The 12757-nt window shown below is 36.9% G+C and overlaps 1 protein-coding gene across 4 annotated transcripts in view; it reads right to left on the bottom strand.

The window, feature by feature from the left end:
• LOC115295602 (cytochrome b5 reductase 4) overlaps positions 1-12757 on the bottom strand; it is a 92855-nt gene that overhangs the window by 65157 nt on the left and 14941 nt on the right. Inside the window, exon 1 of one of the 4 annotated variants that reach the window (XM_029943646.1) lies at positions 1800-1933. The exons of the other annotated variants lie outside the window; for them this stretch is intronic. The gene's annotated coding sequence lies outside the window, so the exon portion shown is untranslated. Of the gene's footprint in view, positions 1-1799; positions 1934-12757 lie in introns of those variants that run through there. 4 annotated transcript variants of the gene reach the window in all.

The raw sequence follows: 12757 nt of genomic DNA, 5'->3' as shown, positions 1-12757 counted from the left end.
TGAAATATCTCTTGTGTTATGTGTCTGGAACTCTGAGCTCTCAAATAAGTTCTCAGAATAAAAATTACTCACTTTAAAATTACCAGTTAGTGCTTTCTACCCTCAGAAATTTATACTACTTGGGATTCTCTCTCTCTTACTCTCTGCCCCTTTCCAGCTTATGTTCGTGCAGGCATACTCTGTCAAAATAAATAAATTTTAAAAACAGAAATACTGCATAATATTTGGAATGTACGTGGCAGGCAGGAAATAAGTTTTTGTCGAATGAATATAATGTGGGGCCTTAGAATTAAATTTATGTTTGAATTTTTTAATTTTTTAATGTCTTTTTATTTTATTTTTGAGAGACAGAGACAGTGCGAGCAGGGGAGGGTCAGAGAAAGAGGGAGACACAGAATCTGAAGCAGGCTCCAGGCTCTGAGCTGTCAGCACAGAGCCTGACGTGGGGCTCAAACCCACGAACCGTCAGATCGTGACATGAGCCAAAGACAGACACTTAACTGGCTGAGCCACCCAGGTGCCCCAATATGTTTGAATTTTAAACAAAAATTAATTTTAAGTCTGGTTACAAAAATAACAATAATCAGAAACGAAAATTAAAAATTTAAAGAGGCATTTCTTTCTGCCCACAGGTCCTGTCCCTGTTATTTAATAAAACAATGAAAGAAGAAAGAAGGAAAGAGAAAAAGAAAAAAGAAAGCTATTTAAAGAATATTTTAAAATTAATTTTAAATTAAAAACAATAAACTCATATATGTTATTCCAAAATAACAGATATTTTTAATGAAAAAGAACTATATTTTCCAAAACAAACACTAAAGAAGTGCTGCTGTTTTAAAGTGTGGCTTAACAGTTGACACCTGGACTCTCACGTCACCTTCTGCGTTTAATCTTATACACCTGTGAAAGAAAGATTTTTTTTAAAGGCAGGTAACAGTATTACTACAAAAAATTTTTGGCCTTGGACCACCCACCAAGAGTTTTGTGCTCTCTTGGGGACCCCTGGATCATGCTTTGAGACTCCTGACATAAAATAGAACAAAGGAAAAAGGACAAATTATTAGTGGGTGTGTGGCCTGAACCACGGGGCTGCAGTTCACTCCTTCGCTGGTGAGCTTTTAGGGTTCACATGTGGTTACATAACCTGAAAAATAATGGGAGCCTCGTCTGGGAGATGGATTAATCGGTATAAATGTCACCTGAGACACCGTGAGCTCTATACACTGGTGTCTGGTAGAGAGCTGGGGTTGAGAATAAGGGGATGTTCGCTGCAATCTGGTTGTGAGCTCAGTTATCTGATATGTGTGGTTCCGGGTCTGTGGGTGGGAAGCAGCTCTTTCTACCGATGGGAAGTAGGAGTGGTGACTGAGAAGGAGTGCTCTGACACTGGACGTTTCACACATTGTTGCGGAGAATGGAAAATGTCTGGCAGTTCCTCAAAAGGTTAAACACAGACTATATGTGACCCAGCAGATTTATTCCTAGGTACTCAAAAGAAATAAAAATATATGTCCACACAAGAATGTGTACATGAATGTTCATGGCAACATGATTCATAATAACTTAAATGCCAGTGAACTGGTGAACAGATAAATAAAGTGGGCCATATTCCTACACAGAGTAATATTCAGCCAGAAAAAGGACTGCAGTACTGATACGTGCTACAACATGGATGAACCCTGAAAATATTATATACCAAGTGTAAGAAGGCAGACCCAAAAGACCATATATTTCATGCTTCCATTGATACAGAATGTCCCAAATTTCCAAGTCTCAAGAGACAGGGCATTAGTGGTTACCTCGAGCTGGGGAGGACGGCTGACGACTGCTTCTGCATATTGTTAAATCACAGTGTCCACGGTCAGTGACTGCTATATGGGGACTCAGATGCTTCACAATATCCTTATCAAAAGCTCAAAGGGGATTTCTCCTTTTTAAAAAAACTAATGAGTCTCCTTTTGTTTATTTCTTTCTTTTTAATACCTTTTAAGTTCAGATCATGTGACCAGTGTTATTAGTGTTTCTGTTAGTGGCTACTAGGAAGGTCAGGACTGCATTTAGGGCTCAATCACAGTAATACTGTTAGCTGGGTTAGGCAACCGCTGTATTTTCTTCTTTTGGGGGGAGGGGGTTGAAATTTTTACACATAAGCTTAAACATTCTGTTGTAAGATGCAGTCTTTAGCAGTAACAGGGCTTAAATTACAACAAATATAAAAAGTATATGTGAAAAACTAGGGGCAGCGTTTACAAGATGGAGAAGAGTTTTTTCTGTATAAAATGCCAACATTAGTTTTAGGTATAAAAATGAAACATCACTGAATGCAAGCCTTTAAATAAGCAGTGAGCTCCTAGACACTGGTACTATTTAAGTAGATGATTGATGATGGTGTGTAGATCTTATAGAGGTAAATCCTGTACTAATGAAAAATCAGACTAAAAATTGCCTTTAGAGTTCTCCGAATTTTAAGACATAGGGCTCAGTCCCACAAACCATGAGATCAGGACCTGAGCTGAAATCAAGAGTTGGTCATGTAATCAACTCAGCCACCCAGGAGCCCGTGAGGTATTTCTATTTACTTGACTATTCACCACAGTTCATTTCGTTGGCTCTAAAAGAAACGAAGGGAAAAGGTGGGTTAACACAGTAAAATCATAGCATGTGTCACAGTATTCAAATGCAGATCCACTTGTGCAAGTACTGTGACCACTTTGCCATCTTGTGTTCAATAAAGAAATAGCACAGCATTTTTATTTTACACCTACTGATATTTCTAGTTTCTTCTAGCAACTGCTGAGGGTGTTAAAACATGCAACAATAATTATGGATTGTAATTCTATCTTTCAATACTATTAATATTTGTTTCATGTATTTTGAAACTTTGTTACAAGGCATAAACAGTCTTCCTAATCAACTGACTCTTTAAACATTATGAAATGCTTTTATCTCTGGTAAGATTTCTTGTCTTTGTCTGATAATATTTTTTATCTAATTTAATACAGTCCAACCTTATTATACTATCTAGATAGTACATGTTTTTCTATGCATTTACTTTCAATCTTTCTGTCTCCTTATACTTAAAATGTATCCCTTACACAGAGCACCTGAACAGACATTTCTACGAAGAGAAACAAATGGTCAACAAACACATGAAAACATACTCAACATCACTCCTCATCAGAAAAATACAAATCAATCCACAATGAGATATCACCTCATATCTGTCAGAATGGGTAAAAATAGAAAACATGAGAAATAACAAGTGTTGGCAAGGATGCAGAGAAACAGGAACCCCCCCACATTGCTGGTGGGAATACAAATTGGTGCTGCCACTGTGGAAAACAGCATAAGGTTCCTCAAAAATTAAAAATAGAAATACCATAGAATCTGTAATTCTACTACTGGGTATTTATCCAAAGAAAACAAAAACACTAATTTGAAAAAGATATATTCACCCCTATGTTTATTACAGCATTATTTACCATAGCCAAAATATGAAAGCAACCCAAGTGTCCATTAATTGATGAATGGATAACTGTGTAGTATATTATATACACAATGGTATATTGGTCAGCCACAAAAAAGAATGACATCTTCCCATTTGAAATAAATCGATGAACCTAGAAGGTATTATGTTAAATGAAATAACCAGTCAGACAAATACCATATGATTTCACTCATATGTAGAATTTAAGAAACAAAACAAATGAACAAACAAAAAAGGAGACCAAAAAATGTGACTCTTAAATACAGAGGAAAAAACGGATGGTTGCCGGAGGAAAGGCAGGTTGGGGGATGAGTGAAATACAGAGGGGATTAAGAGTACACATACAATGATGAGCACTGAGTAATGTACAGAATTGTTGAATCATTATACTATAGACCTGAAACTAATAAAACACTTGTGTTAATTATACTTCAATTAAAAAAGAAAAAGAAAAACAGAAGAAAGGAATTGACCTAAGATATTTTGGAAACCAATGTTTTGACTGGGAATGTAAACCTAAAAACAAATGAAATTATAATGAAACACTAAAATAAACAAAGTGTATCCCTTATAACTGTCACGTAGTTAGGTCTTGACACACATAAACACACAATCTCTATCTTTCAATCCAAATGACTGGTGCGTTTATACTTATTTTACATTTATTTATTTTTGAGAGACAGGGTGAGACAGAGTTTGAGTGGAGGGGGGCAGAGAGAGAAAGAGACACAGAATCTGAAGCAGGCTCCAGGCTCTGAACAAATGTTCAGCACAGAGTCCAATGTGGGGCTTGAACGAATGAACCATGAGATCATGACCTAAGCCAAAGTCGGACGCTTAACCAACTGAGCCACCCACGCACCCCAGCACCTGATTATTGATGTGGCTGAACTCAGAGCTACACTTTATTAGTCTTCATCCTTATCCTCAAATTTTCTTTTTCTTCCTCCGAGTTTTCTGCCTATGCCTCTGTTCCTCTTTCCCAGCCTTCTTTTGAGTTAACAAAGTATTTTTTAGAATTTCATTTTTTCTACTGACTTTTTAATTACACCTCTTTGCATTATTTTTTAAGGGACTGTTCTAGGGATAACAGTATATGTCCTTAACTATAACCAACTTACTTGAGTTAAACCGCACCCTTTTTTACATTTACTGTAAGAAACATTTACCACTCTCCACTCCCTGTGCTTAGTGTGATCCCACAATAGAATGTTATAATTTTTGCTTTAAACATTAGTTACCTTCTTTTGAGCAGTTAAGAAGGGAAAAAAGTAATCTTTTCCTCTTTATTCACATATTTTCCAGTTCCTATCTGAGCTTACATCTGGTATCATTACCTTTCAACCTGATGAACTCCCTGTCAAACTCCTTATGGTGTAAGTTAGCTTGTACTAAATCCTCAGTTCTTGTTTATCTGAAAAAGTCTTTCTTTCCTATTTCTCCTCAAAGAATTCTATATCTTTAAGAACACAGAATTCAGGGCTGATGTTGGGGAGGGTTTTCCTCCAACAAATCATTTTTATTGTTTCCATGTGTATGGTTGTTTTTTTTTTTTTCTGACTGTTGTCAAGATTTTCTCTTTATCTTTGGCTTTTAGCAGTTTAAGTACAATGTGCCTTTATGTAATGTGGTTTGTATTGATTATGCTTGGATCTTCTCAGCTTCTAAATTGACAATTTCATGTGTTTCACCAAATTTGGGAAATTTCTGACCATTATGACTTCAAATATTTTTCTGCCCCATTCTCCTATTCCTCACCTTCTAAAACTATGACTACATATATATTAGACATTTTTATTTTGTCCTGTAAGTCCCTGAGCCTTTGTTCAGATTCTTTCTAATCATTTTCCCCTCTGTTTTTCAGATTATATAACTTCTATTACTCTATCTGCAAGTTTACTATGTCTTACTTCTGTTACCTCTAATCTGCTATCAAGTCCATTTTGTAAAAATTTTTCTTTCATGTATTATATTTTTCAGTTCTAAATTTCGATGTCTTTATAGTTTCTTTTTCTCGGCTGAGATTTCCTATTTGTTCATTCATTATATCCATGCATTCCTTTATTTTCTTGAGTATAGTTATAACATATGCCTTAAAATCCTTTTGAACTAAATTTAACATCTGGATCATCTCAGAGTCATTCTCCAGTAATTGCTTTTTCTCTTCCACATGTCTGCAAATTTTGAATTATATTCTGGCCATTGTAAATAATATGTTGCAGAAACTCTAAATTCTGTTACATTCCTCCAAAGAGAATGATTGTTTTAGTAGAAATAAGTGGAATCAAACCCCAAACTCTGTTTCCCCTCTGGGGGAAATGAAAATTGAAACTTCTCTTCGATGCTTTTAGCCTTATTGGAATGCTCAGAGTCTGTCTATGCAAGATTTGGACACTTAACATCCCTCTCTAGATTTCTCTTTTTCTGGATTTTCTCCCTCACTTTCCAGTTGTTCCAGATGCCCCAAACTCTGTCATCTAGTTCTTTCATCCAGTAAGATTGGGAGACTCCCCTGAGTTTTCGTCATCTTTTACAGCTGTCTGTTTCATCACTCTCAAAATAAAAGGACAAACATTTGAAGAAAGCCTCTAAAACTAAGGTTGGTTATCTGAGCGACGTAAATTGTCAACCTGTGGTGCACAATTTTAAAAAGAAAAAGAAAGATGAAAAATGGGACAAGCACTACTTCACAGAAGTAGAGAAGAGTCAGACAACAACTGTCCTGAATACAACTTGGGGCTTCTCGTTCCACCAAATGACTTCAATGATGGTAAGTCCAATCTACAAAAGAGCTAAGTGAATCTGACCTGAAAGCCTCAGCTTGCACTGGAAAATTTAAACAGAATGTGAAAAAGTCCTCTATGCACTTCAGAAGGTTGACATGGCATAATTATCAAAGATCATCTTATGTGACATTAGTATAAGGAAAAATAGCCCTGATATTTAACTACAAGGAAATTAATCAGCAAAAGCATTAAAAATTAACCAACACTCTGAGCAATTACAGTCTAAATATTTTGAAAAAAATTTACAAACTTCTCCAAGGGAGAACAATGACCAAACATCATTAGCAACAGCCACATGTGCTATATCCTTAAACTGGATTTACAATTTGCATCAATATTAAGCAAGACACCATCTCTCTAAAAGACAGGTTTTTCCTATTCTATGGGATCATTTCCCTGTCTGCCCATGCTTTATTTAGTTCTACCAGTGATAGCTATCAGCGCTTGACTGACTTGCTATTAATTACTTGGAAAAAAAAGAAAAGAAAAAAAAATGTGTCCATGTACTTTGGGTTATTTTTTATTTTCCAAAATAAGTCAGCTGCAAAGATTACTTAAGATATAATGATGAGCTTCAGAAGTAGAAAGCCACAAGAAAATTTTGTTCCTACTCTTAACAAAAAGAAAAAGCTGGACAATCCAGAAAAACCACATATTTTTGGGTCCATCAGGGCGGTGAGGTCATAAGTCAACCATTAATCTAAAATCGAGTGACAAGTCCCTCGCGGAGATGGGACACATGAAATGTTTCATCTTTGACAAAGCACAGGAGAAAGAGACATTGTGAAATCTTAACAAACTCTTTAAGGCTAAATGTGCACTCATGCCAATTTAGAACCTGAGGGCCTCAGACACAGAAGATCCTGTACCCACTCACAAATTTCTTTTTCATAGTCTCCCACCTCCTGAGATGCTCCTGAAAAGTAGCATGAGCAGAGCTAAGAAGGGGACATTGCTGGTACTGGTGCGTAGTGCCTGCTGTAAAATTTGAGGGTGGAGCAGAAGTACCAAGTAAAGTCCATCTACACTTTGGAACTGCATGAGTACAAGGTGATTATCAGCTACTAGTGGGGCAGAAGTGAGAAATTCACCCATGCCTCAGATTGAATCCTGACACACAGCAGAAGTTGCCCAATGCTAGGAAGGTACAATAAAGCCTCTTGGGTTCCTACACTGATACCAGGCAAAAGTTAGCTGCTGCTGGAAAGGGAAGGAAACACACCTCCTCCTTTACTGACATTAGGCAAATGCAAGATAAACATTGGAGGAAGGACAGAAAACCCACTCATGGCCAGATTCTGTGCTGACAAAAAATAGAGGTCTTCCAGCAGTGGAGGAAAGATGCAGGTAGGTGGCAGAGGATACCTCCACTGGGGAAGCGACAGAAGCACTGGAAAAGTTCAGCCTCTGGGGCAGGTGCACAAGACCTGCCTAAGACTGAGGCTGAAACAGCGAAATTGCAAAACCCCTTCTGCCTCTACCCAAGTCTTGCACCAAGTAACAAGCAAGAGAAGTCCACCACTGGAGAGGGCCAAGGGCGTGGAACAAGACCCTATATGGGTATATAAGGCAAGTAGTCAGCTAAGAATGGGACAGACAACAAGAAAATCCTCCAACGCCGCAGGCTGCACACTAAAAACAAGATAGCAGTAACTCACTGTTGGAGGAATTTGCAGTCTGTGGTACACTGATGGATACAACAGCTGCAATAAACCCCCAAACCGGCTCAACTACTACCTAGATTCACTCAATCTAATCATCTGCCAGTAAAAGCATGCCTGTTTCTGAGTGTAACTACCCCGGGTTCTACTGTTCACCAATATGCAATGTGTGACATTCAATCAAACATTAAAAGTCACTTTGAAAAAAAAAAAAGACAAAAGAATCCATTGCAAAAGAGAAAAACAGTAACACAATCAGACTTAAGATGGTGCATATGTTGGCACTATTACACAAGGATGTTAAAATAACTATAATGAATATCTTAAAAAGCCTAGTAGAAAATGTGAACGACATTTAACGGAGGGGAAATTTCATCACAGAGATAGAAACTATTAAAAGGAGTCTAAAGGAAATACTAATACATTTTTAAATGGGGCTCATAATGGACCATGAAACTATGTAAGAAAACTATCCAGAAATAACACAGTTTCAAATTGATTAAGGAACTCCAGGGGCCAATAATCTGGAAACATCAAATAAATATCAAGTTTCTCAACTGGTTCCTATTCTGTGAAATAATTAAAACCATAATGTGGTTTAAAACTCCTACACATATCAAAATACAATAAAACCTCAGTTTGTTAGCATAATGTGTTCTGGAAACATGCTTGTAATCCAAAGTACTTGTATATTAAAGCAAATTTCCCCAGAAGATATAATGGAAACTCAGATGATTCATTTCACCAGCCAAAAATATTCATATAAAAATGATTATAATACTATAATACAAAAAAATAAGGAAAACACAAAATATAAAGAAAAATAAACAAATCAACCTGCCCTTGCCTTTGAAAAGCCTTGTAGCTGGTGTGAGGGAGATAAGAAACAGGAGGTTTATTGTGTAGAATAACTTTCTCTATCACTAATGGAATCACTGCTATCTATTGGCTCAATGGGATCCTTTTCTTTTCATACAACTTTAACAAGGAACCAATGACACTCGTTTTTGCCTCCTTTTGAGGATTTTGTGGAAATGTGACATTGTATTGTTGTTAAAGAGATTCATCTCTTACACTGCTACAGCCTTATTTGAGTGGTACTTTTCTACAAAATTTTGCACTGTTTCCACATTTTACATATCCCTCTAATCTCATTTGAAGGGAGGGGTTCCTCCGCCTTTTTCTCCTCCTCCTCGTCCTCTGCAGACGAGCTGCAGACGTACAATCCGCATAAAATCTTGCAGTTTCAGCCACTCGCATACCTCATTTGTACTTCTTAATGGTTTCCTTCTTAATTTCCACTGTAATCTTCTTCTTCTTCCATAAACTTCCTCCTTCTTCTTACTGTATTTTCAACCTTTCCCTGCATGGGAGCCACTGTATACACTCGCACAGATGTTGACTACAGTACAGTATTAAACTTTTGTCACATACTGTAGTTAATGTAACTGGCAATAAGGCAGAAGAAAGGGTCTAGATCTGCAGGCAGCCTGACCTAGAATAAAGCAAAGTATTCCTAAGCTTACTCTTCTATTGAAAAGCAAAGGACTGTCCATAGGTGCTCTGAAGTGACAAAAAATACACTAGTGCCACTTGTGGGCACCTTCCAACATGCTGAAAAATCACTCATTTCTACCATGCACCACAGCCTGAGACCAAACACCACAGCCTGAAACCAAGCATCTGAGCATGGAAGATGATCACCCATAATGCCCCAACGAAAGAGAGAGAGAAAGGGAAAAGAACCATTGGCTCAGTTGTGACTATGTGACACTCAGCATCATGTATTACTGATATTGCAAGACATCGCTCGTTTATCAAGTCAAAATTTATTAGGACTGTTTGCTCATCTTGCAGAACAAGTTTCTTGTAATCCAAGATTTTGCTGTATACACATGATTCAAGGTACATTTACTGAACACTAACCAGGATCCATGCCCTGTGCCAGATGCTTGGGGTAGAGAGAGAAAGAGGGAGAGAAGCAGGATATTAGTATCCTAAAACTCAACTTAAGTAGGGAGAATATTAAAAATGGCCCGAAAAATGCTATAGATGTTCTAACAGAGGTCCAATACCAAGTGCTAAGGAAGAAAGCCCCGGGAAAGAAACATGGAGAGAGCCAAGTCATGAGGAGACTAAAAGGAAGAAACTGTTGGAAGAAAGAAAAGAAAGAACTGAGGATGTCAAACAATGTTGGGTGGGCAACTGCCCAAGATCATGAGAAGAAAGATAAGAGCACAAAGACACTACTAGCCTTAGGAAAGACAATGTCTTGGAAAGAATGACATCTTTGAAAAGAGTGTGTCTTTGCAATGTCACTAATGTTAAACACCTTATATTCATGGTGAACATTTATGCTGTGTGTGCACATGATCCCTCTCATATGATCATACCACCGAGCCTTTGCACACGCTTTTTCCTGAAGCCTGGAATACTGTTCCCATTCCTCTTTGCCTAGTTAACTCTAGTTTATCTTTCAGACCTCTGGTCAATCTTCTGCAGTCTTCACAGCACACTGTACCTTTCCTTCACAATACTTCTCAGACTGAATTAATGCTTTGTGGTCCCTACCAGACTGTAAATTCCATAAGATTAAAAGCCATCTCTGTTTTACATTTCCATGTTATCCCTAGAACCTAGTAGAATGCATGACAAGAAATACAGATTAAATGAATGAGCCAGAATAGAAGGAAAGTTCGACTCCATCTTCTCTACTTTTTATAAATGACAACTATATATAAGGTAACAAAAAAAGCAAAAGCCATGTTTCATTGTTACTATAAATAAAAACTGTCCCAGAAGGATAGCCTATATAATTGTTAATTAACACCAAAAAGAACGAATTGGCACTCCATAGTAATTTCTTAATGAATTAATTTACATATAACAGAGTAATACTCAAACGCTAACCAGGATTCAATCTAGAGTTGAATACAAAACAAGAAGCAGTAGATTGTAATAGTTTAAACATAAGAACCTAGAAATCAGGTAATTTGCATATTCACCAAGAATATAATGAGACTTAATGCAAATTATCTCCATAAATATATTAATGCCAATGCTGCAGGAAAAAGAGTGTTAAAATAGCCACTCTATGATAAGAGTAGAAGTCAATGACAAGCAACAAAGAAAATCAAAATGAAAAGTTAATAAAATTGGTAAGTCTTACTTCTAGTAAGACTGATCAAGGAAAAAAGAAAGAAGCCAAAAATTAGCAAAATCTGGACGATACTACTATAGAACCTAAAGATGTTAATGATGGAATTAGGGAATGTTGTAAACAACTTTATGACAATATGTTCAACAACTGAGATAAAATTAATAAACTCACTGAAAAAACATAACTTACAAAAACTGACATAAGAACAAAAGAAAATTTGAATAGCTCTATATCTCTTTTAAAAACTGAATTTGTAACTAAAAAAACATTCCCACAAGGAAAATTTCAAGATGTTGGCTGAATTTTGTAAACTACTGTGTCAACCCAACAAAACACCTGAGGTTTAGACAAGAACCAAAACCACCAGTTTTCTTTCTCTATTGAATTTTTAGTGAATGAAAGGGAGGTACAGAAAGAGGGGAAACTTAAAAAAAAAAAGGAAAAGAGGGGCGCCTGGGTGGCTCAGTCATTTAAGCATCCGACTTCGGCTCAGGTCATCATCTCAAGGTTCATGTGTTTGAGCCCCACATCAGGTCCTGTGCTGACAGCTTAGATTCCTGTCTCAGATTCTGTGTCTCCCTCTCTCTCTGCCCCTCACCCACTCATGCGCTCGCTCTCTCTCTCTCTCTCTCTCTCTCTCTCTCTCTCTTTGTTTCAAAAATTAATAAATTATAACAAAATTTTTTTAAAAAAGGAAAAGACTGATAATTTAAGAGAAAAAGACTAAAAGAAAGCAAAGCCTCTTGGATGTCAGTAGGATAGAACAAATAAAATCAACAAAGATGAGATTATCTGCACTTAATGGTAGAGAATGTGAAATCTACGGATCAGAATGTGAAAATCTATAGATCAGATCAGAAATGGATGAGTAAGCCTGGGCTGCAGGACTGGTTCAATATTTGTTAAATCAATCAATGTGATATATCACATAAATAGAAGAAAAGATAAGAATCACATGGTCCTGTCGATAGATGCAGAAAAAGGATCTGACAAAATACAGTATCCTTTCTTAAGAAAACCCTCAAGAAAATCGGGATAGAAGGAACATATCTAAACATCATAAAACCCATATATGGAAAGCCCACAGCTAATATCATCCTCAATGGGGAAAAACTGAGAGCTTTCCCCGTGAGATCATGAACACAACAGGGGTGTCCACTCTCACCAATGCTGTTTAACACAGTGTTGGAAGTCCTAGCATCAGCAATCAGACAACAAAATGAAATAAAAAGTATCCAAATAGGCAAAGATGAAGTCAAACTTTCACTTTTCACAGATGACATGATACTCTACATGGAAAACCTGAAAAACCCCAACAACACCCTGCCAAAACTGATACATGAATTCAGCAAAGTCACAGGATACAAAACACATGTACTGAAATCGGTTGCATTTCTACACACCAATAATGGAGCAACAGAAAGAGAAATCAAGACAGCAATCTCATTTGCCATTGCACCAAGAGCCATAAAATACCTAGGAAGAAACATAGCCAAAGATGTAAAAATATGTATGCTGAAAACTATAGAAAACTTATGAAAGAAATTGAAGGAGACACGAAGGAATGGAACAATAGTCCATGCTCATGAAATGGAAGAACAAATATTGTTAAAATGTCAACACTTCCAGGGTGCCTGGGTGGCTCAGTTGGTTAAGAATCGGA

This window comes from Suricata suricatta, chromosome 7 (assembly GCF_006229205.1).
Source record: "Suricata suricatta isolate VVHF042 chromosome 7, meerkat_22Aug2017_6uvM2_HiC, whole genome shotgun sequence".
NCBI lineage: Eukaryota > Metazoa > Chordata > Mammalia > Carnivora > Herpestidae > Suricata > Suricata suricatta.
Note: the sequence above shows the minus strand (reverse complement) of the source record. Positions and strands in the feature narration are given on the sequence as shown.